The sequence below is a fragment of the Athene cunicularia genome, assembly GCF_003259725.1.
Source record: "Athene cunicularia isolate RWA chromosome 1 unlocalized genomic scaffold, athCun1 chr1_part1, whole genome shotgun sequence".
Taxonomy (NCBI): domain Eukaryota; kingdom Metazoa; phylum Chordata; class Aves; order Strigiformes; family Strigidae; genus Athene; species Athene cunicularia.
In genome coordinates, this window is record NW_020799091.1 from 121,688,782 (window position 1) to 121,710,681 (window position 21,900).

General features: G+C 40.6%; 1 protein-coding gene across 2 annotated transcripts in view; it reads right to left on the reverse strand.

The window, feature by feature from the left end:
* Positions 1-21,900, reverse strand: part of ZBTB20 (zinc finger and BTB domain containing 20) — a 395,593-nt gene that overhangs the window by 28,476 nt on the left and 345,217 nt on the right. For both annotated transcript variants that reach the window (XM_026853090.1, XM_026853082.1), the window contains one exon: positions 6,148-6,244. The gene's annotated coding sequence lies outside the window, so the exon portion shown is untranslated. The remainder of the gene's footprint in view (positions 1-6,147; positions 6,245-21,900) is intronic.

Below are 21,900 nucleotides of genomic sequence, written 5' to 3' on the forward strand. Positions count from 1 at the left end.
CGGGCAGCGGCCCTGCTCGCGACGTGCCTCCTCGGCCGGGACGTGAAAGCTCAGGGTGAGGGAGGGATGAAAAACTGTAGTAATAATAATAATAATAATAATAATAATAATAATAATTATAATAGTTAAAAAAAAAAAGTTTAACTGGCCAAAAAAGACATAAAACAAATCTGCCCCCCTCCCTGCAAAGGAGGTGCTGGGCCTGGTCGGCCACTGGCACCTGCCTTGGGCTGCCCAGTGCTGAGGGGATGGCCCCAAACTGCCAAAACATATGAAAAAGGCTCTCGGTCCCAGATGGACAAGTTTTTGGGGTGCTGCAGGGGGGCTGAGCCCTGCAGGTGAGCCACCGCCACTGGAGGGTCACGCTGGTAACTCCGCAGGTGATGGAAGCTCTGGTGAGTTTTGGATTACTGGGGTTAAAAATCCCCAGGCAACGGGATGGGCAGATGGTACCGCTGCTGTATCTTCCACCTATATAATCAATACTCTCAAAATATACCGGGCTAAAGTCTAATCTAAATCAACAGAGGACTAAATTAACCTTCCTTAAAGTTGTGCAATTTTAGCCCTGCAAGGGGCTGAACTGATTTATTCCATTTTAAATAGAAGGAAAATAAAATAATTTAAAGGAGTTTTTTTTTTTTTTTTTTTTTTTTTTTTTCCTGAGGACTAAACAGAGCATCTCATCACTCCAAGCTCGGGCATCCTTCCGTCTGGTCTCCGTTCTGTCACTGAGATCCATCTCCTGCTGTGCGGATGAGGATGCATAAGACACAGAGATTGTATATGGGCCCATGTATTTTAAAGTGTATGGACTGCATATGTTTTGTTCCTAACAGTCTGCATTGGCGTACGAACTCTGGCACACCTTCACACGCCTCATTTCCAGATCCCATGACTTTCCCACGTGCAGGCAGCACACACCGGGGGCTGCAGGGAACCCACGTATAAAGCAGTGTTTTTTTACAGTGCTGCTACCCAAGAAGCTTTCAGATAGCACAGCTTTTTGTTCAGGTAGGAAAGGATGTATGTAGTGTTAGATTCTGGATGCACGTAAGCCCCTTGCACTTGGAAGCGGAACCATCATATTTAATGTCTGTATTCAGCTCAGAGTTAACCCAAGTTACATGCTCAGAATGCAGCCTCTGGCTCCAGCTCTATCCACACACAAAGCTGCCTCCCCGGGGCAGGACACTGCTGTTATTTGCAGGGTCTGAGTAAGCACGACTTGTTGGCTACTAGCACAGCCACAGTTGGGCTGTTAGACCAAGCACTGACTGATGCTTCATTGTGTCTCATCCCACATGTGCCTCTCAGGCCTTCAAAACTCATTAGGGGGACAGGTTAAAAAGTACTTTAACAACAGGCAGTGATACTAGTAAGGCTGTGCACAGCAGCCTCTGCTTCCTCCTTTCTAAACCTGTTTTCTACTTTGCTCTTAAGGCTGACCCTATGTTATCAAGATGCTCTGGTATCATCACTCTTCCACATCAGAGTCCTGCAGCTTGGTGACTTGTTGTGCTCACTAGATAGGAAGAGAGGCAATGGTGCTGACTGGTACTAGAGGTGATACCTCTTCACAACGGTTTGTTTCTCTTGCACTGTTCAGACATGCCCGGCATCTCACAGAATTTTCATAGAATGGATTTTCATAGAATGGTTTGGGTTGGAAGGGACCTTAAAGACCATCTAGTTCCACTCCCCCTGCCATGGGCAGGGACACCTTCCACTAGCCCAGGTTACCCAAAGCCCCGTCCAACCTGGCCTTGAACCCTGACAGGGAGGAGGCAGCCACAGATTCTCTGGGCAACATGTTCCAGTGCCTCAACACCCTCACAAGGAAGAATTTCTTCCTCACATCTAAGCTACTCTCTTTCAGTTTGAAGACATTACCCCTTGTTTTATCACTACAGTAAAAAGTCCCTCTCCAGCTTTCCTGTAGGCCCTCTTTAGGTACTGAAAGGCTGCTATAAGGTGTCCCTGGAGTCTCCTCTTCTATCTCAGTACCACCTGAAAGGAATGCAGGCTTCCGCGTGAGGAAGGCTGAGTAAGAGAAACAGGCAAATCAGCTAAGGATCTAAAGAAAACTTTAATTTAAAAAATAAATTTCTGTGGACACTGTGATCAAAAATACCTATGAAGAAACCCAAACTAGATTCTTCAACCTGCAATGTTTGACTGCTGTTGCCAGAAAAGGACAATGGGCAAAGCCAGAAAAAACCTGCTATTGCTGTAAGTAAATTGCTATCCTTTTGTTCTACCTTATTGCCCACATAGAAAGCTCCTATTGCTATGATCTTCACCTATATATTCTAATTAAATATTCTTATATTCACTTACATAGGCTACTTCTATTGCTATCTTATTGCTATAGTCTTCACAGGGAGAGTTGTTAAGCACTGGATCAGGTTGTGGCATCTCCATCCTTGGAGATTTTCAAAACTTAATTGAACAAGGCCCGGAGTAACCTAATCCAACTTGGAAGTCAGCCCTGTTCTGAGCAGGGAAATGGACTGGAGACCTCCAGAGGACCTTTCCAACCTAATTTTTTTTTTTTGATTGCACACTTCTTCTATGAACACTTCCATCAGCAAGCTCTCTAATATATCTCCATGTTCCAGAAGGTAAAATGGCACACTAACTGTGAAAAAGTATGACTCGTCATAGCTACGTCAAAACCCCTGAAAGCAGGGGTAGGAATGAAAACAATAAATATTGTTTGTGGAACCTTCCCAAATTATAATTATTTATGTACCATCCCCGGACTTCACTGATTGGCAGTCCTGTGGGGTTATTTCAGTAGTAAGGGTCAGTGTAGTTTGCTACTTTATTTCATGTGATTATGTTCTTCTCTACAGACTAATTCTGGAAAAAAGGAGTTTGTTTTATACTTGTTAGTATGAGCAATAAAAGTCACAACTTACTTGCAAAAGACTCGGGAACATGCCCTTGGAGCCAGGGGCTCCATTATGATCTCCAGTTATCTCTGAGCTCTATACACACACCTGTGGTGCATCACAAGTGCTTCCAAATACTACACCCATTCTACAAATTATCAGAGGGTCATCATCATCTTTGCTTCTTGTGAAGGATGGCAGAAGGCTGATATAGCAACAACGTGGCAATTGAGCATATGGACCTGATGCACAGACTCCCAGAAGTTGGGGACAGAAAAGATGTTGACCTTTCTAAGCTAACCTGAATACTGAGGGTCACTGCAGAGTTCATATTTGCTACCAATTTATTACTGATAAGGGATTTATCCAGTCCATTTCTAGACATCCTACCTACTCCATCTCTGTAAATTTTCTACCCTATGTCCAGGTACTTTGCTTTTGAATTTAGTTGGTATTCACTTTTCAGTGTTCACTTATATTTATTGTGTTATTTTTTCATTATGTTAATTTACACTACTTAAAATACATTCTCTTTTTTCATGATTGTGTGCTCTCCAGTACTTAGTATCAGGCTAACTGCATCCACTGTCATCCCTGAACTGAACTGTGTGCCTCAGCACTTTCCAGTGTAAAGCAAGATGTAAAATCGCTGCCACCTTTTTATTCCTGTTTTCTGTCAGTATCTTCATCGCAGTGGGGCACTCCCTCCTTTCCATCTACCTTTACATTATCATACAACAAGGTCTCAAGTAGTGGACAACTCCCAGTGCTGCAGTGACTGCAAGGGTCTGGACACTGGCTGCAAAACAGAATTGGCTTCTTTCTGTTTAATTTGAATGGAGAACGGGTAATATTTTGGATGTCCTAACCTCAAATCTGTTGATAAACTAATTGCTACCTCTGAGCATTGGAATGCCTTTAAAACCACTGCTATGCTTCACCCTTCTTGCTGCCACTCTCACATACAGCCTTCTCTCCCCCAACCCTCCACTTGCTCTCTACACATGATTTCTTTGCATGTATCTCCCTTGCAACCATTATTTGAGTTTGAAATCAATTTCTCCTCAATGAGTTACCACGTTCTCGCAGAGGGGCCATCAAACCAGGTCTCTGTCAAAACAAGGCAATGTATGCTTGTTGTACTTCTTAGACAAGCAGCTATAACCAACGCTTGAACCTCCCCTTACACAAGGAACAGCTCTCTGTCCTGCAGACACCAGGTTAGCAATAAACAATTTAGCTCAGGTATAGGAACCAGTGTAGCTGCGCAGAACCCACAGTAGCATCCTGGCTCTCAGGGGAAACTATGATAATGTGACTGTATGAGAATAATACTACATAATGAACAATAATGAGGCAGTTTTCAGCCTCTGAATACAGGGAGGGCTGGGTCACCAACCAGACCTTTGTTCATTGCATACTAAACAGCACAGAGGGAACACACCACAGGGTTGCTGATGTTGTTACAAGTGCTGCTGCTGGCTGAGTCTGCCCACCCATGTTCCAGGGATTATTTCTCCTCCTCACAAATATGGCATCACCTTCTATTAAGTGCTGTCAGGTCAGAGATGCCTGTAGTGCCCAAGCACTGCGCTTAACTCACTGGTGTACAGTTCACCTTAGTAATTCACAGAGACTGCATATAATTACAAAGAACCCCTGGCTTTTCAGATCCTAAAAATACAAGGGTGTGAAAATAGTTCACGTTTGATTTCAAGTGATATTTTTCCCGAGTGTTCTGCTGCACATTCTTCCTCTGCCTGTGTGCGACTAACACAGCTCCTGATATCAGTGCTTATCACTGCCACTGTTGTGTCTCTTCCAGACATGACATTGACAATACATATTTAGAAAGTGACAAAGTGAAAGAGAGATGAGTACAATCACTGAATATATATATATATATATATATATATATATATGTAAAGCCCCAAACCCAGTAAAAAGCACTGAAATGTGCCTAGCGACCTCACCTCAAAATTCAGGGCACACCGAATGCCAGACCTGAGGATGAAGCTCCCCGAGACAAGCTTGCTTTAAACCACCTGAGCCATCCCAGCTTTCCTGCCAGAAGTGTTGCTTCAGTAGTTAAAAAGTCCTGCACAGGCTGACTGCCTGAATATTCACACAGCTTCTCTGATGATTTGCAGCCACATTGATCTTCATGCTGTTACAGCTACATGACTGGCAGTTTGTTTAAAATCTCTGATTGCAAGTTTGTGTCATACAATGGAAAACACAAACTCCTGAAAACATCGCCATAAAATGTAATATGAAAGAGAAATCCCAGCAGAACACTGTAGAGCAAGAATGGGAAGCACAGAGAACTGGCAAGAGAGGCCCAATGTTCTAGTGCAATAAAAGCCTGGAAAATTTAATCAACACAGAAAAGTAAAATAAACTCCAAAATCCCTTACAGGAGACTGATTAACATAATTAAATTAAACTTGGAGAATAAGTTAAACTAAGATTGAAATTTGTAGGGTCTGTTTGAGGCCTGAAGTGGGATTTATATGCCCCTGCAAATTTGTCCATTTTTTCCATCTAAACCACAAGTCTCACGAAAGTTAGGCCTGACTTAAAACCTCAGAGCATCTTGGCTCTCGCAACACTGCAACAATAATGGCAAGCACCGAGAATCGATCATAAGAAATCAAAAATATGAGGTCTACAGGGAAAAAGGTGTAAATAACAGGCAATTGATAATTTCAGAGCACAATAAAACCACAATGCAAAGTCAAAATTCTCTCAGGCGACTACGTAATCCAGCCAAATCTACCAAATTGTGATGGCCTTAAATCATAAATGACTCAAGGCCCAGAACAGTGTAAACCTTTAAAGGAGTTGCAGTAAATTCAATCTGTATTGCATGAAACACCAACAAGAGGAAAATCGTCTCATTAAAAAGTAGTAAGAATAAAAAACAAGATAAACACTCTGAAGACAAACATGGATGAACCAACTAGAACAGATGAACTAGAGCAGTAAGCAGGGAGAACCTGCCAAACTAAAAGATACAAGCACATCAAACCAGCCATTGCTGAACTATGCTGTGAGGCTATGACTTAAATATTTAACAGTTTTTTTATTGACATATTTTTTTCCCACATATTTCCTTGCAAATTTCAAAAGCAAAACTTAGCTCACCCTCGTCAGTAACGCTCACAGGTGCTGCAGTTTGGTTTTGTTTTTTAATTTTTTTTTTTTTTCTGAAACAAGAAGTCTTTTATAAGAGATAATATATACTTACAGTGGTTTCCAAATGGTATCACTCTTCAGGTAAATTACTCCAAGCCTTGGACCTAGTGCAGACGTTCATTGGGGCAGGGAACAGAGAGAGGCTGTGTCTGTAACAGAAAGAACCAAAAGGAAAGGTCAGGGGGAAATAATAATTATTTACTGAGAGCAAGAAAACTTGCTGCAACGTTAACTGGCATTCTCCGCTGTCAGTACAGCTGGCTGCAGCCTGGTAGTGCCGAATTCAATCCCTCCAGTCCTAGCTGCAAACAACAACAGAGTCAGTTCCTGGTTACCCCAGTCTGCCCATGCAACCTATTCTGGTGAAGTGAGGAGGAGAGGGAGGATCAGCCAGCAAAGCGTTATCAGTAGGGTTCATTCTGAGAAGTTGCTCACTCTAATGGCATGAGCACGGAGCAGTGATGGAGAGCTAGCACAAACTTGGCACTCAAGTGCATCTCATCAGATCAACCAACAACAAGGCTAGTCCTGTTCGGAGCAGCAACAAACACTTCCTCAGCACTGAAAGGCTGGAAAAGGAAGGAAAAATCCTCCTTTGCTTCTTTTGCTGTCTTTACATCACAAAAAATGATGGCTCACATTAAAGCAGAAAGCCCACTTATCTCCTATCAGCCACCAGGTCTACTGAGATGAATCCAGTGAAGTAACTTATTGTCAGCCCTTCAGGAAAGATTCAGCTCAGTGGCAGTTTTATGTCCGAAATCTCCCGAGCTAAAGAGGGAGTTGGACTAAATGGACTAATACGGAAAGGGATCCAAAGAAACACCTCAGCTCCAGTATTTATTGGAGGGTGATTTCACTACCCAGACCTAAGCTTTTGGGAGTATTTACATTTTTAGGGGACTTGAATCTCTCTCTAGACTAACAGAACTCCTCCTTTGCTAGCTTCTTATGATCTTTGGGTGGCTCATTGTGGATGTTGGAAGTATGTCCAGGGGCAGAATTAAATCCTGCTCACTTCACTTATGCAAAGAACTCCTGGGACATCGGCATATTCAGTCCTACCCACAGTGAAGCCAATGGTGCTATTTCCATGAATAAATGATTTTGCCTACTCTGATCAGACAAGAAAAGCAAATATTTGCTTTATCAGAGAAATCAAGAAGGTGAACAAAAAATCATAAGAGATGTAATTGTTATTTCACAGGTAGTTAATGTCACTGTGCAAGTTGGAATTTATGTCTGTAAATGCAACACAATAAAAAAACCCCCACTGTTCGTGCAGCAGGAACACCGGAATGAGTGCCAGCAGACACAATGAAGGATTTTAGATGACACTGTAATAATGTACTTCACAAAATATACATTCGGTTTTATGTTCAATTTTTACATTTTGTAATGATGACGTTTATTGGTGGCTGGGATATATGCTACATCCCGATTTCAAGAGGCTACATGAAACCTGGCAGCTACACTTCACAGGGGCTCAAGCAAACGTTTTCTTTGATTCCAGTTTTTGTAGGTTCTCCCCTCTTGGCATCTGCTTTGAATTGCAAATTGAGTAAATTTAAACACGCACACAAAAATCCTCAACTTAGCCTGAACCTCAGAGTTTCACCAGGGTTTTGGAGAGGAACCATACACCAGCATCAGGTTAGCTCAAAAGAATTACATAAAACAGTGACACTTTTGACCACTACCAAGGGCTGAATTTCAAAGTTGCACTAACGCTCAAGGATTCTGTAGATTTAAGTCCTTGCTAACACTCAGCATGGCTTAGTTTCAAGCTCTCCTTCCCACTTCCATATTCACCCCACCTGTTCTGTTAATGATGACCTCGCTTCTTATATCCACTTTGCACGCATCAGTCTGTCTTTTATCTGGCTATTGCTCACCTTTTTAAGGCATAAAACCCGTCTGCCTTAAAGACTGCCCAATATTTCAGTTAACATGCATTTTTAACTTGTACTAGAAGCAGAAAAATCACAGGATCAGGTCTTTAGTCTTTACTTTGACAGAACTCCTGCTCACTTCACTCCTAATTTCACACAAGAGAAGCCTAAGAACTGCATGTACTAATCCTGCATATTTTGTCACCTCTCTTTTTGTGTCATTATTGCTCTTCCAATCTCTGGGATCCCAATCCAAGTGGCTCTCTCTTGTAGCACTGCCTAGCACTCAATCTGGCTCCGCATCAAGGGTCAGGCAGACAAGTTGTTAGAGATGGGCTGTTCAAAGTCTTCTACAAAATCTGGGCACTAAAATCTCTGTGAAAGGCAACACTTAAAATATCTGAATTTTTCTCCGTAATTTTTGCTATGGCCTGTGAAGATACATCTCTTTTCCTCCAGTGTGATGAGCATAAAGTACTGAGATCATCAGCAGTTGATAGGTGCATTTTAAGAACATAAAATCAACAAAGCTGATGGTGCTTCAGAAGACATGGGGAGTGCATCAGAGAAGGAAACACCCTGAATTTTTCTAAAAGTTTTAATCTAGCTTGGGGAAAATTAGAGGAAAAGGATTTTTGACCTTAAGAAGATTGGGCTAAAAGATAGACGAGCAGGACAACAGGGGAATGGGATGTGTGACACTGGGTTAAGCAACTTCTCCCCTCTCTACCAGGGCTCCTCCATCCCGAAAAGGAAAGCATTACATTTCTGCTCCATGAGGTACTGTGTGCTTAATTAAGATTTTGGAAGATAGGTTTTCTGCATGAATGCATTCCAGAAATGCAGACTCTTATTACTTAAATATTTCCACTAATGATAGTAATTTGGGCATTTTATATATGCTTTTATTCCACCTTGATCTTCCCAAGCTTTATCTGGTAATTTAGAGGTTATAAGAAACATTAATTGTATTGCTGTTTTTATTAAGGAAGGTCTGTTTTATGATAGCAGTGGTGTATTACAGATTGTGATTTAAGATGTACACTTTAGGTCAATTCTATACTGGCTTCAGTGGAGTTGCAGTGGGCATAAAGTCAGGAGAAAATGTGGTACTTTACATAATAATGTTGATGATTAATGGGCTCCTGGACCATAACTCCATATTCTGAGGCACTGATCCTCTTTCTCCTCCCTCCTGAAATTTGTGTCTTGACCCTTTCATCTCTTGTTAGCTACTTTTCCAGAGCTGTTCATTAATCAGCGCCATTGATCTGATGTGGTCTGTCATATCATATTACTTAAAACACACATAAGCAAACATTGGCCTGAGTCTGCTCTTTATACAACACACCATCACAATATTTCCCTTACAGATGACTTAAATATTATAAACATCAATTTCCTGCTGGTGCTTGGTCCTGAAGTTTGCTTTTTCTGGGTTGGTCCCCACAGAATGTTTCTACCTCTTCCCCTGGCTGTAGTTCTTCCTGCTCTGAGACACCATCAAACACCTTCAATATTCCCTTTGTTGGGGGTGCTCCTATGTCTGACCTGCAAGAAACAACCAGCAGAATAGCTCTTTCTCTTTGCTTGATAATTGGTACCCCAGTTTTCTTTTTCTTAGTGAGTCCGGATCAAGCGGACACAATTTTTTAGTCAACTGCTATTTATTTTATCCCCACAATACTCTTTTGCCTGATATCTTCAGATGTCTACTTCCTTCTGCCTTTTGTGTGATCCCTAGTAATGAAAAAATTAAAAGACGAGCTTCTTATGAGCTTATTTCTGATTATTCTTATTTGCTGTGCTGGCACAGTGCTGTCTATCATGAGGCAATGGAAAATAAGAACTTGCTAGTGCCACAGAAGTTAGCATGTCTGATTTTAATCCACATATTGTACAGGTCTCTTGAGTAAGGTGGGGTCACTTTTAATTGACGCTTTCACAATCATGATATATTTTCAGACCGAGCTGTGTAGGCTAAATGCAATTCTTTTTTGGTCACTTTTTCTCTCTGGGAGTAGCATTTTGGGTGAAATTCTTAAAGTGGCAATGAGAAGGGGAAGACAAGAACATCAACAAACGTGATTCGAGAGTCAATCTGCTGCATGAAGTGGGTTATTCCAGATGTATTTTATTGTTTCTTTATCAAAAGAAGGTACATCCTCTGACTAGGACAGATTGTGGTATTTATGTTACATGAACAAGGTTAGGCTGTTGGCTACCTATAGATAAATATACAACCACAGTGTCTTAAACAGAGATCAAGACAGACTGTGACATAAAAACCACCCTTCCAACAAAGGCCAGAACTTGTGCCATAGAAAACATAAAAATTTAGCAGCACAGGACATGCTATCAGAAGGCCATAGCACGAATTCTTTGTAAGTCAGGGCTTCATTTATGAGAGAAAACTCTCATTTCTGTATTCTACTGGGAGCACTGTATGTCCACTATCAGTAATTGGGCCCGAAATTCAGAAATTAATTTGTTAATGGATTAGAAATTTACAGAAAGATTGTTTAAAGAGGCTGGACTGCTTTAGTCTGGTAAAGCAGTCTTGTTCCCACAAGGACACCTTTGCAGAAGTACTAGAGAAAAAAAAACTCTCTCCCTGAAGAGCCAGGGGTACTTACTGAAATCTGGAATAGCAATGTAGTTTGTAGTAAAGTCTACATCATGTTCCCACTTTTTGTCTCACAAGCCCTCTATTACTTGTCTGTATCCATTTCTTTTTCCCTTCTTTTACTGCCTTTTATCTGATACTATAGAATTTCACTTCCCTTAAGCCACAATTCTTAAGTTTTAATTTGACACTTGGAATAGGCATTTTCCAGGTCTCACTTTCGTCTGTTGATTCTTATGATATTTCTTTGTATTTGCAAGCAGTATTCTCAATGTAACGTGTAACCATACCTAAGAGCTAAGGTCCAAAAGGATAACTCTTCCCCTACTGACTTTTCTTTCTACTCCCCATGCTGAATGGCCCCTCCTACCCTGGGCAGTGGTACAAGGCCTCAACTCTGAACTTTTGGAAAAGTTCTCTCTCATTTAAAATATAAATTGGGGTGCTGTCTATTTTCCATTAATGAAGATCTCATTATACTTAGTGTGTTGTGTGTATAAACCCCACACCTGCAGAGAAAGGGGTTAGACGGTGCCCAAGCAGAGCATATGTCGCTCTCTTGGCTGCACATTGCCATAGACAGAGCAGGGTAAAGCACTGTTAAACATCTGTTTGGACTTTGCACACCTGATTTGAAATGGTGAAGATCACTGATAACCTGGGAAGAAGCAACTAAATACTAGTAGTTGGTAGACTTAATCGCAGCAGAAGCAGACCACCCAAATCACTGATGTAACATTCAGCTAAACATTCAAATGAATACAGAAATTTGTAATGCCAGACTGAACTATGTCACTGTGTCAGACCATGAGTTATCTTTTCACAAATGGTAAAGAGAAGAAACAGTATTGTACATATAGACACATATACACATATGTGGTAACCACATATATATGTATGTCTGTATAGTTATGTATACAATTATTATTTTAAAATTCTTATTCTGGCAAAATATTGCTGGGTATAACAACACAGAATTCTTTATATTACTACTATGAAAGAAATCTTCACAATCCTATCTGAACATTGGAGGAACCCACATACTTTTCAAAGCAAATCATTAAAGTGGGGTGCAGCTGAGGCAAATAGATAAAGTAATGATTTTATTGATGCTGGTGTCAAATATGGAGTAAATCAGTGCTCAGTGGAACTGCACCTACATAAGCTTTCCAGGGAACAGACTGATTTGTGGGTAGTACATGTATACTGCTAGTGCTGCTGAGTCTGGAGTGCTAGTTTTCCACAGATATCTAGTATTTATTGAGGCAATTTGAGAGTATGAACAGCCTCAGGCATTCATGCGCTGAGGCATCAGCATTATGGTGTGAAACTCAAAAAGTCCGTGGGAGGGGATAGAGGTAAGAGTTAAGGTTTTGAAGCCATGAACACTGAAGACAGCCAGCGCAGTTTTGCCTTGTTACTGAGAAGGCAAAACTTGGACAACATGACACTGCCTTGTTACCTTAAGTAAGGTTCTACACAAACCCAAAGGTACAGTTGTGCTGCAATTACTACCAATGTTTCTGCAGCTGAAATATGAGTTGCCATCACTGCAATCACCAGAGATGAAGAAAATGTGTAGAAATTAAACTGTTACAGTAATATATCCGCCTAAGCTACTGCTTTGGCTAGATGAGCCAGATTAGCTCATGACAGATGAGCTTCATGAACATTTCATTGCCAAGGAACCCTGTCAAAATATTGGTGATTTCTCCGAATCTGTTCAACATCATGGAGATGTCAAACGAAATCTGAAAGGACATTATTTTTCAGGAAGAACAAAAACAATGAAAGCATATGAAGAGAATGAGCTGAGTTTTTCCCTCCTCCCCTACACATTGCTTTAGTTTCATTGAATGCTGTCCTTGCAAATACTGTGGCATAAACCCTGAAACTCTTAGTCTCATAGATGTTGGTGAATTGAAGAAAGTACTGAAGGTCCTTGAAGTCTCCATGTTTCAGCAACCAGGTTGGTAAACTGATAATGTATTTTCACCTAGGTGCAGGGACTGTGTAATCGCAACACGTAACGCAATTTAATGCCGCTATATGTTGTTGGCACTGTTCTGCAATATGTCCCTCTCTCTTGGTCACAATGGTACAGCACTTCATGCATCAATGTCTGGCCATCAAATTTGTCGTTCTTATGCTGAAAGATGATCTCAATCACAAGTCAGAAGTACATTGTCCTGAGAATGGAAGATGATACAAAATGGTAATGGATGAAAGTAATGAAATCCTGGGGGGGTTTTGTGGCTTGTGGCTCACAGAAACTATGAGACACTTTACATTCATTTAAGGTACAATTCCATGTAGGACAATGGAATACCACCAGCTATAAATTTCAAAGGATTTGATCCATTTGTCACAGAACCACTCCCCTCAAGGTAAACTAAGAAATGAAACTTTCACTCATACATCTACTTTCCTCAAGCATCAAGAGCCAGGTTATCAAACAGATAAACAGAAAAACAGAACATCCTCCTCCCCCCCCTAAAAAACTTATCACCATCTTGATGGAATTCCTCCCTCTCACTAGCTTTTATTACATGACTTGTAAGGAGAGGAAGAAACTTGTAGGATTTTTGCCTAACTTTACTAGAGGAAGATTTCTATTAAAAATCATGTTTGTATGCATTCTGAGGAACAAGATCTGAGATAAGGAATCTTTTCTTTTAACGGTTATCTTTTAATGGTTTGTAACACCACTGCCCAAATGCCGAGCTAAACAATCATGTTACTTTCTGACAGTCAGGAAAAACATTCAAATGATTTTGAATATTTTTTTAATTTTGTTTTGGATGACTGTCTTCTGTCTCTGAAGATTTCCCTTGCAAGTCAATCATTAAAGAGTCAGTAACCAATGCAGTGAAAAACTAGGTAAAAAGGACCACAAGCATGTTTTCCCACACGATTCTTCCCGTGTGCTTGCTGCCTCAAACTGTACAAATGAAAGATTGTTTGATTTATGTCAAAAACTATATATAAAATATCACACAGGATCCACAGAGAAACAGAGTCACTCTGGGCTTTGGTTTCATTATCCATTGAGGAATAACTGACTACTGCCTTGGAGTACATAGAACTGATCAAAGCATTTGCTTCCTCACAAGCAAAGAGAAACCCACTGTAGATTTCCTGTTTCATGCTTCAGTGCCAAAACACAATGAAAAAAGTTCTAGATGAGCATGTGAATTATTCTAAAACATTGTTCAATCAAATCTGATGGTTATGCATATTTGTGAAACTCATCATTTGAAATGTCAAGTCACTGACAGCAATGTGTCCTGAGGTGTGATGTATATTTGTGATAATTATTTGCTTTTTAAAGTTATGTATCATCTGCATCAAACCAGGATTTTTCTTAACTGTGCCTGAAATGTAGAGATGTCAGTGCCAGCTGTGTTATTCAGATCTGGGTTTTAAATGCCCCGTGCCAGGAAAGCAGAGTCAGGATATGACTACAATTCCATTTTTAAGGCACTCTGAGTTATTTTTCACTTTTCTCCTAAAACTGTATGCAATGTGGCTGATGGAGAATGATTACTAACATTAATAGTAGCTGAAGTGATTTCTACTCTGTACCATATATACAGTCTAATGTATTAAGGAAAAAAAAATAGCAATCATTGTTGTTATTCTTACTCCAGTATTAGAAAATGATAAACTCTTGAGATTTATAGGAATTCAGTACTCAGCTCTCTTCTGTGGCTCTTAGAGGCTATTTCTTTGGCCATTTCAAAACTTTCTTGAATGAAACTGAAGGCAGTTGGCTCTGTTGTTGGATAAGTTCTGCTAACGTAGGAGGGCTGTCTTCTGAGTGCTAAAAAGACCATTTCCAAATCTCAGCATCCTTTTCCTTGACAGCAGAAGTTACTACGCAGAACAATTTAGATGATGCTGAAATGAAATTTTACAGGAGATCCACAGTCTTCCAAGAGGAGACATGTTAGGGAATGGCAGTAACTTGAGGGGACCCAACAACAACTTCCTTATCTTTTATTTCTGGAAGGTGATACTCTGTAAATAAGCACCCCACCAGTGCTCACTTTGGTATTCTGAACATAACTTGTTTTCCTATCATAAAAGAAATTCTGTGAGGAAGAGACTGGATCTTTGTAGACAATCTGGCAGCTACCTTACTCCTGGTATCTCCCAACAGAAATTGTTTGAGAAAACGGCCCAGATGAACAAAATTATGAAGGCACTTGCAAATACTCTGCCATGACCGCCAAGAAGTACCATAGGTAATGGATCGGGAATTTTAGCTGTAGGGGAGCTCAGAGCTATTCTAGTTCGACCAGATTTCACAATTTGCTCTAATGAAGTGTGCTGGCAGAAGTTCAAAGCTACTCCAGGTCTCGACTCTCCCTCCACATTACTATAAAAATGACTGTAGAAGTGTTAACTGCAGAGGAGCCAAAAGTTGTTTTGGTTCCAGCCTTTCCCAGCAGGAGTAACTGAGAAAATAGAGTAGGAGTGCTAGTTCTGCTCACAGCTCCCTCAGCCTCCCGCAGAACACCAGAGACATTGCTGAGAACACAGCAAAGTGTGCCCAGCGCTTGTGCCCCCCTTGCATCTCCTGCAGCCTCAGCCAGTCCCTGCAAACGCCGTCAATACAGGTGCTCAGTAACTCCAGAAGTCTTCACAATTAGCATCAACCTCCACCGCTGATAACCCGATGGCTGTTTGAGAGGCAGAAGGTATCAGGAGGATGGCTGTGTTCAGCCAGCATTGATTTCTTCAGCCTTTTGTCTGTGTCTGCTTTCTGTCTCGTTTGGAGGTGGTTACTGTTACTACAAGTAGCATGAATCATGTCTCTGTTAAAAAACAGAGCTTCAATTGTCTTACATAACCCCTGGTAACTGCATGTCTAATAATAGCAAGCCATTTCCAGGTAGGGAATCTGTCTGTGTCCCAGACCCAGACACATGCACACACACACACACACATATATTCATACTACTTTTTACAACTCACTTCTGGGAAGGAGTGAGCTTTTAACATGCAATATGACAGTTCTGAGCTGCAGGACCTGGCAACTATTATTTTAAAATGCCATTTTTCACTTATTGCCTTGAGAAGCCAGTCCAGTACGTGCAATTTGCTTCACAGCCCAAGCAGCAAGAGGGAGTGAAAAGAAAACCTGACAGCACTGTTTGGTTCTGAAAGAGCAATGAATGGCAAAGGCCATGGTTGGATCCTGACCTGAAAGCTTGACTCTTTCTAGACTGAACTCTCGTTCTATCTCTCAGAGAAGGCTCACATTTTGATAAAGTTGGTACTTTTCACAGTTCTGACAAACACTTATTTTTTCCACCCCTCAGTTTCCCCCTTGGAAAAGTAAAGGACAATATGCAGATCCCTCATTGCTGTAAGGCTAATAGATAATGCTGCAAATCAATAATGAAGTCTTCAAATGAAATTTCTTTATAAATTGAAAATATTATTCATATTGTAACCCAAGTGGCCCACAGAAAGAAGGAGTTTCTGAAGACTACTGTGGTGTCCCAAAATTTCTGAACTTTCATTTAGTAGGAGGTCAAGGAATAAATTCTAATGTTACTGCTGTTCTGTGAGACATTGAACCGCCTGTCCTCTTGCCAAATGAGACAAAATTTTGCTGCAGAGAAATGAGCTACCAGGTCCATCAACTTTAGTATCCTGATTGTGGTTAATAACAAACACAAGACTCTTCAAAAGGAGAGAATCATAGAATACCTCAAGTTTGAAGTGATCCATAAGGATCATTGAGTCCAACTCCCCGCTCCTTGCACGACTACCTAAAACTAAATCATATGACTAAGAGCATGGTTCAGACACTCCTTGAACTCTGACAGGCTTGGTGCTGTGACCACTTCCCTGGAGAACCTGTTCACAAACAGTAGTTCTAGACTGTTTCACAAAGTTTTCCAAAGAAACCACTTCCTTTTGACCACTCTTACCATCAATCAGCATACCTGGGCATCTAAGCTTGGATTACATGGTATTACCAGCATAAAAGCCAGACTTCATCCATTCCAAACTTCTATATTCTGTCAGTTTAAGAGATGGATTGGAGTCAGGGATTTGGAAAATCAGTTTGTCTTCTGGATTTGTTCAGCTTTGAGAGTTCAGTTTAGGTTCATTTCTTCACATTGTGGGAGTGTAATAAACAATAAAAAACTTAAATGATGATATAATAAAAAATGTTCTCCTTCGGCTTTTATTTCTAAATCCATTATCTTTCTCAGCTCAGATAATCTTTCTTGAAAGTTTGTTGGAAATACTTGCAAACAATAAAGCTTAGTGGATCAGATGTCAGACTCTGGTTCTCTGCCTACTTCTGACCAAGGTGTACTATATAACCAGGCAGTATCTTTGGAGGAATCGTTACTTGCCTGTTTCGAAGCATCTATGGACAATAGCTGACAATTTGGTTTTGTTATTATGGAAACAAGAGTCTTACTTATTATAATGAGTCCCTGAACCCACAAATCACCTTACAGTAAAGTCAGAACTGAACTAAACTTAAACTGTGTTTCACGAACTGACTGGTCTGCCCAACAATTGCAGACAGGCTTTCATGGATGCCCCCCAAGTTAGTTCATAATACTCATTTGGTCTCAGACAGACTTCTGTGGGTGCAACAGGGAGAAAGATTGGACCACTACTTTCATTTGTTATCAAATAAAAGCCTATGGTTCAGCAGCAACAAGCCTACTGTAAAAAGTCCAAAGACCCAAGCAAGTGAAAAAAACAAATCAAACAAGAAACCTGCTGAGTTGTAAACTGTAGTTTATCAGGATCATGCAGTCATGAGCTGACTGTGTTACTGCCCTAGGGTAAGAAGTTCTTACCTTTTCTGTAGGAAAGCAAATTAATTTGCCTTCACTATCTAGTAATCCCCTTGTCAAGCTGTAAGAAATTCAGATATTGGCCACTCTGTGTTACAACATACTATTTAGATAGTTGACAGAGAGAAACACATGGAAACCATACATCATGCATCAGTTGCTGAACGTGCAACATTCCTGCTAGAAAAACAGTATTAATATTTTAATTGCTGAACATAACACCATGTCCCAGATTCCGGCTAAGCATCTGAGTACATAAAAGATCTTGTGCATACAGGTTATTTTTATTAGGGACTGAAACTCCTGCAGGAAACACGTTCACTGGTGGCCCAGTGAAGGGTTAAACAAAAGTTGGACTCAGGTTTACAAAGCCATCTGAACTGGCTTCAAGTAGACATGAAACATCTATGCATCTGGAAAATGGCGCTTGCAATTGACTGTTCTGTACCATCTGCTCTCAAGAACATTTTCTGCTTGGGAGTTGCATAAGCAATGAAAAAAAGCACACAAACAACTTCCTGTACCATGTTTTCGGTCACTTGTAATGACGCATTACAAAGCAAACCGGTTAAATATGCACAACTGTGCCTGACTCCAGATGACAACATGTATTATATAAGAGCAATGCCTGACAGAAAGACATTTATTTTAAGATATCACGACACAAAGAGCACCCAAGGGGAAATACTCACTACGTGTGAGAGTTGGGGGTAAGTGCCAGGGAGAGTTTTGCCTCCATCTCAAAAGGACGAGTGCAGTTCAGAAGACAGAAAAATAAAGAAGAGGATTTTTTTTTGGTTTGTCAGTAAAATGACAGAACTTGTTGCATCTCCTTCTGTAAAGGGGAGTTAACTTGTCATGAATGTAAGCTTTTTTTGTTATTTAATGTCACTTTAACATGTTTTAGATTCAAAATTATTCTTATCCCAAAAGCTTTTAAAAATATCATTTGTTTAGACTCGCTTTGTTTGCCTGTTGGGAAGCCATGGCCTGATTTAATCTCATATTGTGGCATAAATAAAACAATATCCACAGGAATTAGACTAGTTTAACCAGAATAAAAATATCTACCTCTCCAAAGGGGACCCAAGCCTTTAAAATCGTGTGCGTATGTATGTGTTGTCGTCTTTCTCCTTCCAGTGACTGCACTAACAGAATTAAATGGAGGCACATGGGGAAAGCCCAGTACTTGTGAAAATGCAGGGAACTGCTGGAGGTGAAGGGGTGCTGAAGCCTAGACTGAAGCAGGGTGTGGAGCTAAAGGAAGGTAGTTTGCCTCTACTTGGGTGGATTTTTTGACGCTGAAGTCGAGATGAGTTTCCCCGCTAATGAACAGACTCAGGTTATCAGTCCACAACCATTACCACAGGATCACTCAGCAGTATAGATCTGACCTGGTTGGGCATGGGCACATGATCACATTACTATCAAATTAGCAAGAGTTTGTGTCACTGTAAGAGAACAGACGATATATAATCTAGCCTGAAGTCAGAGTGGCGCAGACAGGTGATATCTGATCTGGCATAAAGCCTGCCATATAAAGTTAATCCATTTGTTCTGAAAACATTCAGACCAGTATGTGGATTTATCCTAGATCAACACTTCGTGTTTTATGGCTACAGTGTTTCTGATAGGGTATTATGACCCAGATCCACTGTGCCATCAAACCACAGCTTCAGAAACTGTTTGCCCTGGGGTTTTGCGTGGAAACAACCAATTCTATCAATCTACAGGGTAAATCTGGGGGTGCAAACAGCTCCAGGGGAGACAAACTCCCACCCAAGAAGCAGCCTGACCTTGTAAAGACTCGCCATGTTCAAAGAGGTTCACTTCCAAATCAGCAACTACCACAGGCCAAAAGGCATTAGACCACCAAATTTTCCATCAAAATACAGTGGCTTTGTTCTTAATATGGGGTTTTCCTAGATGATGGACCCTGTAGTCTAGAATCTGCAGGACTAGATTATTCTCAGGACACCAGTTCATCTCCAAGAAAATATCTCAACCTGTGGCAACAAAGGCTCAGGTTAATAAAAACTGTTTTAAGATTTCAGCTGAATTAAGCAGGTGCACAGTTCACACAGGTCACCTCTGCACAGGAAGGAACATCAATACGTTTTCTGTACCTACAATTCATTAATAGCAAAACCTGGTTCATAGCTTCTTTGCTACAGCATCCTTCCCTTTGCTGTCTAGCCCCCATCCTGACTCTAATGCCTTACACCTCCAGCTATCAGGACAGCGTATGAAATTTTGTTCATAATCACACTGGCAAGTCTCCTCTGGTTTCTGTGGAAGTTACATCCTCATAAACAAGAGCAGAATTTGGCCCTCTGTCTTTTCCAAAGGAAGACTAACGATCAAATAATTTTCTCACATCTCTGTTTGCACTTTCACAGTCTGCTTACATTGATTTGTGTCTCATAAGTAGACATTTCCTTTGTTGGTTACAAATCAATGTTATAGACCTAGCCTGCCTGCACATTTTTCCCTTCCCTCTTACTGTGTGAAAAACAAAGTACAGGTTCAATTCTTCTTGCTTTATAAATTTGAACTTCCTTGATGAAGCATAAGAGAAAAAAGCAGATAAAATTCCAGCTCTCCCTCAAAAAACAGGAAACGTCTGTGCTTAAATTTCTAATTACTGAGATGCTTTATGGTATGATAAACACCTTTATCATTCGAGTCCTGCCACAGCTTTTTTAACCTAGTTATAATCCTCTCCTTCTGATATCGCCAGATTTCCCATAGCAGCCCACTGTGATATCACAGACAGCTATGACTTCATGGCATGAGTAAGGAAAAAAGAGGCAAAGGTTTCAGTCTTGCAGCAGGACTGAGCAGCCACACAAATCTCCTGGAAAGATGGAAAAGAAAAGGGTTTGCAATTGGTGCCTGAGAGGCAATAAGCTTTTTGACTGGAGTATGAAAATACAACAGTGAAGATAGCTGGGTATTTTACTACAAATGGATATGCTTGATAATAGAAAAGGAGTAGTAAGAAACAGAGCCATCAATCAGAATATACCAAGTGAAAGAAGGTACAGGTGTAAATGTGGAACATCTCAGTTTTATTTGCCTTTATCAAGAGAGAGGAAAAAAAAACCCTAAAAAAAAGAAAAAAAAGAGTAAAGGCAGCCTCAACTCAATCTCATCAATTTTAATACTATGAAGAACTTTAGTAAGAGACAGTTCCACCAATTTGATGGAAAACTCATGGCTGCCAAAATAAAAACAGAAATAGATTAGAGTTGGCATCAATAAAAATAATAATAATAAAGTTTAAAGGATGTGCGATCAAAAAGGAAAAGAAAAATTTTACAAATATGGAACAAGGCTTGCTACATTGCTGTCACGACCATCAAAGAGCATCTTCAGAAGTCAAAAGGAAATTTGATTTATTTTAAAGAACAGCCCTCAGAATCAGGAAATCTGGGTCCTACTTACAGCTCTTCTGGGGAATCTATGCTTGGCCTTGAGAAAGATATTTCAGTGCTCTTTGCTTCAGCTTCCCTGTAAGGCCAATCGAGATCGTAACACAGCGACTTCATAGGCATTTTAAAAGCTTAATTCATGAGTGTTGAGAAAATTCATGGGTGTTTGGGGTTTTTATGTAGAAACTATTATACGGAAGGAAAGACAAACCTGGAAATCACAGGACAAGAACAAATCACTTCCTTTTTTTAAATTTTATTTCCAAAGGAAGCTTAAAGCTTCTCAGCCAAATGGGCAAAGAAGTTGTCTGCACAAATAGTTGAAGAATCAGTGAGTAAGCGGTAAGGGGATCCCTGGCTTTGCTGTGCGCTTGCTTAGCCTCACTCCCTGCTGGACTGTAGTGTTGCAACACCGTAATCACGTGTCCATTCCCAGTGAGATAACACCATGCTGCTGGGCTGGTGGGAAGGGAGATGAAGACAAGTTATGACCACTTGGATGGTTGGCTACTTGCACAGCCTCTTGCCAGCAGCAGTTCAGACAAGATACTATTGCTTTGTAGGGGCTTAGCTGTTGCTATATGAATTTGGGGACCAACCATTTGGTCTCTCTGTTCCACCAGTCCACAGCCCCAGGCATCAGCCTGCTTTGTTTGTGTTTAAAATGGATGTGGCTTTCTAAAACCATTCAGTACTGTAACAGTAGATATGGTGGAATATCCCTTGATAGAGAAATCCATAAACTAGGTTAGGAAGAAAGAAAAACAGATGCCAAATAAGAACACTAAAATGAAGATAATTATAAAACCAAATTTATTCCAATTTGACATCACTTTTCCAAACCATTTTACTTAGATGTAAAGGGCACTGGTGAGGCTGCCCCTCGATGAGTGGGTCCAGGTTTGGGCCCCTGAAATGCTGGGGTTTCAACCCCAAGCCCCAAATTAAGGTTGACATATGGGTGATTCCCACAGCCCTTCACAAAGGGGGGGTGAGTTTACCTTTAAGCTTCCCTCC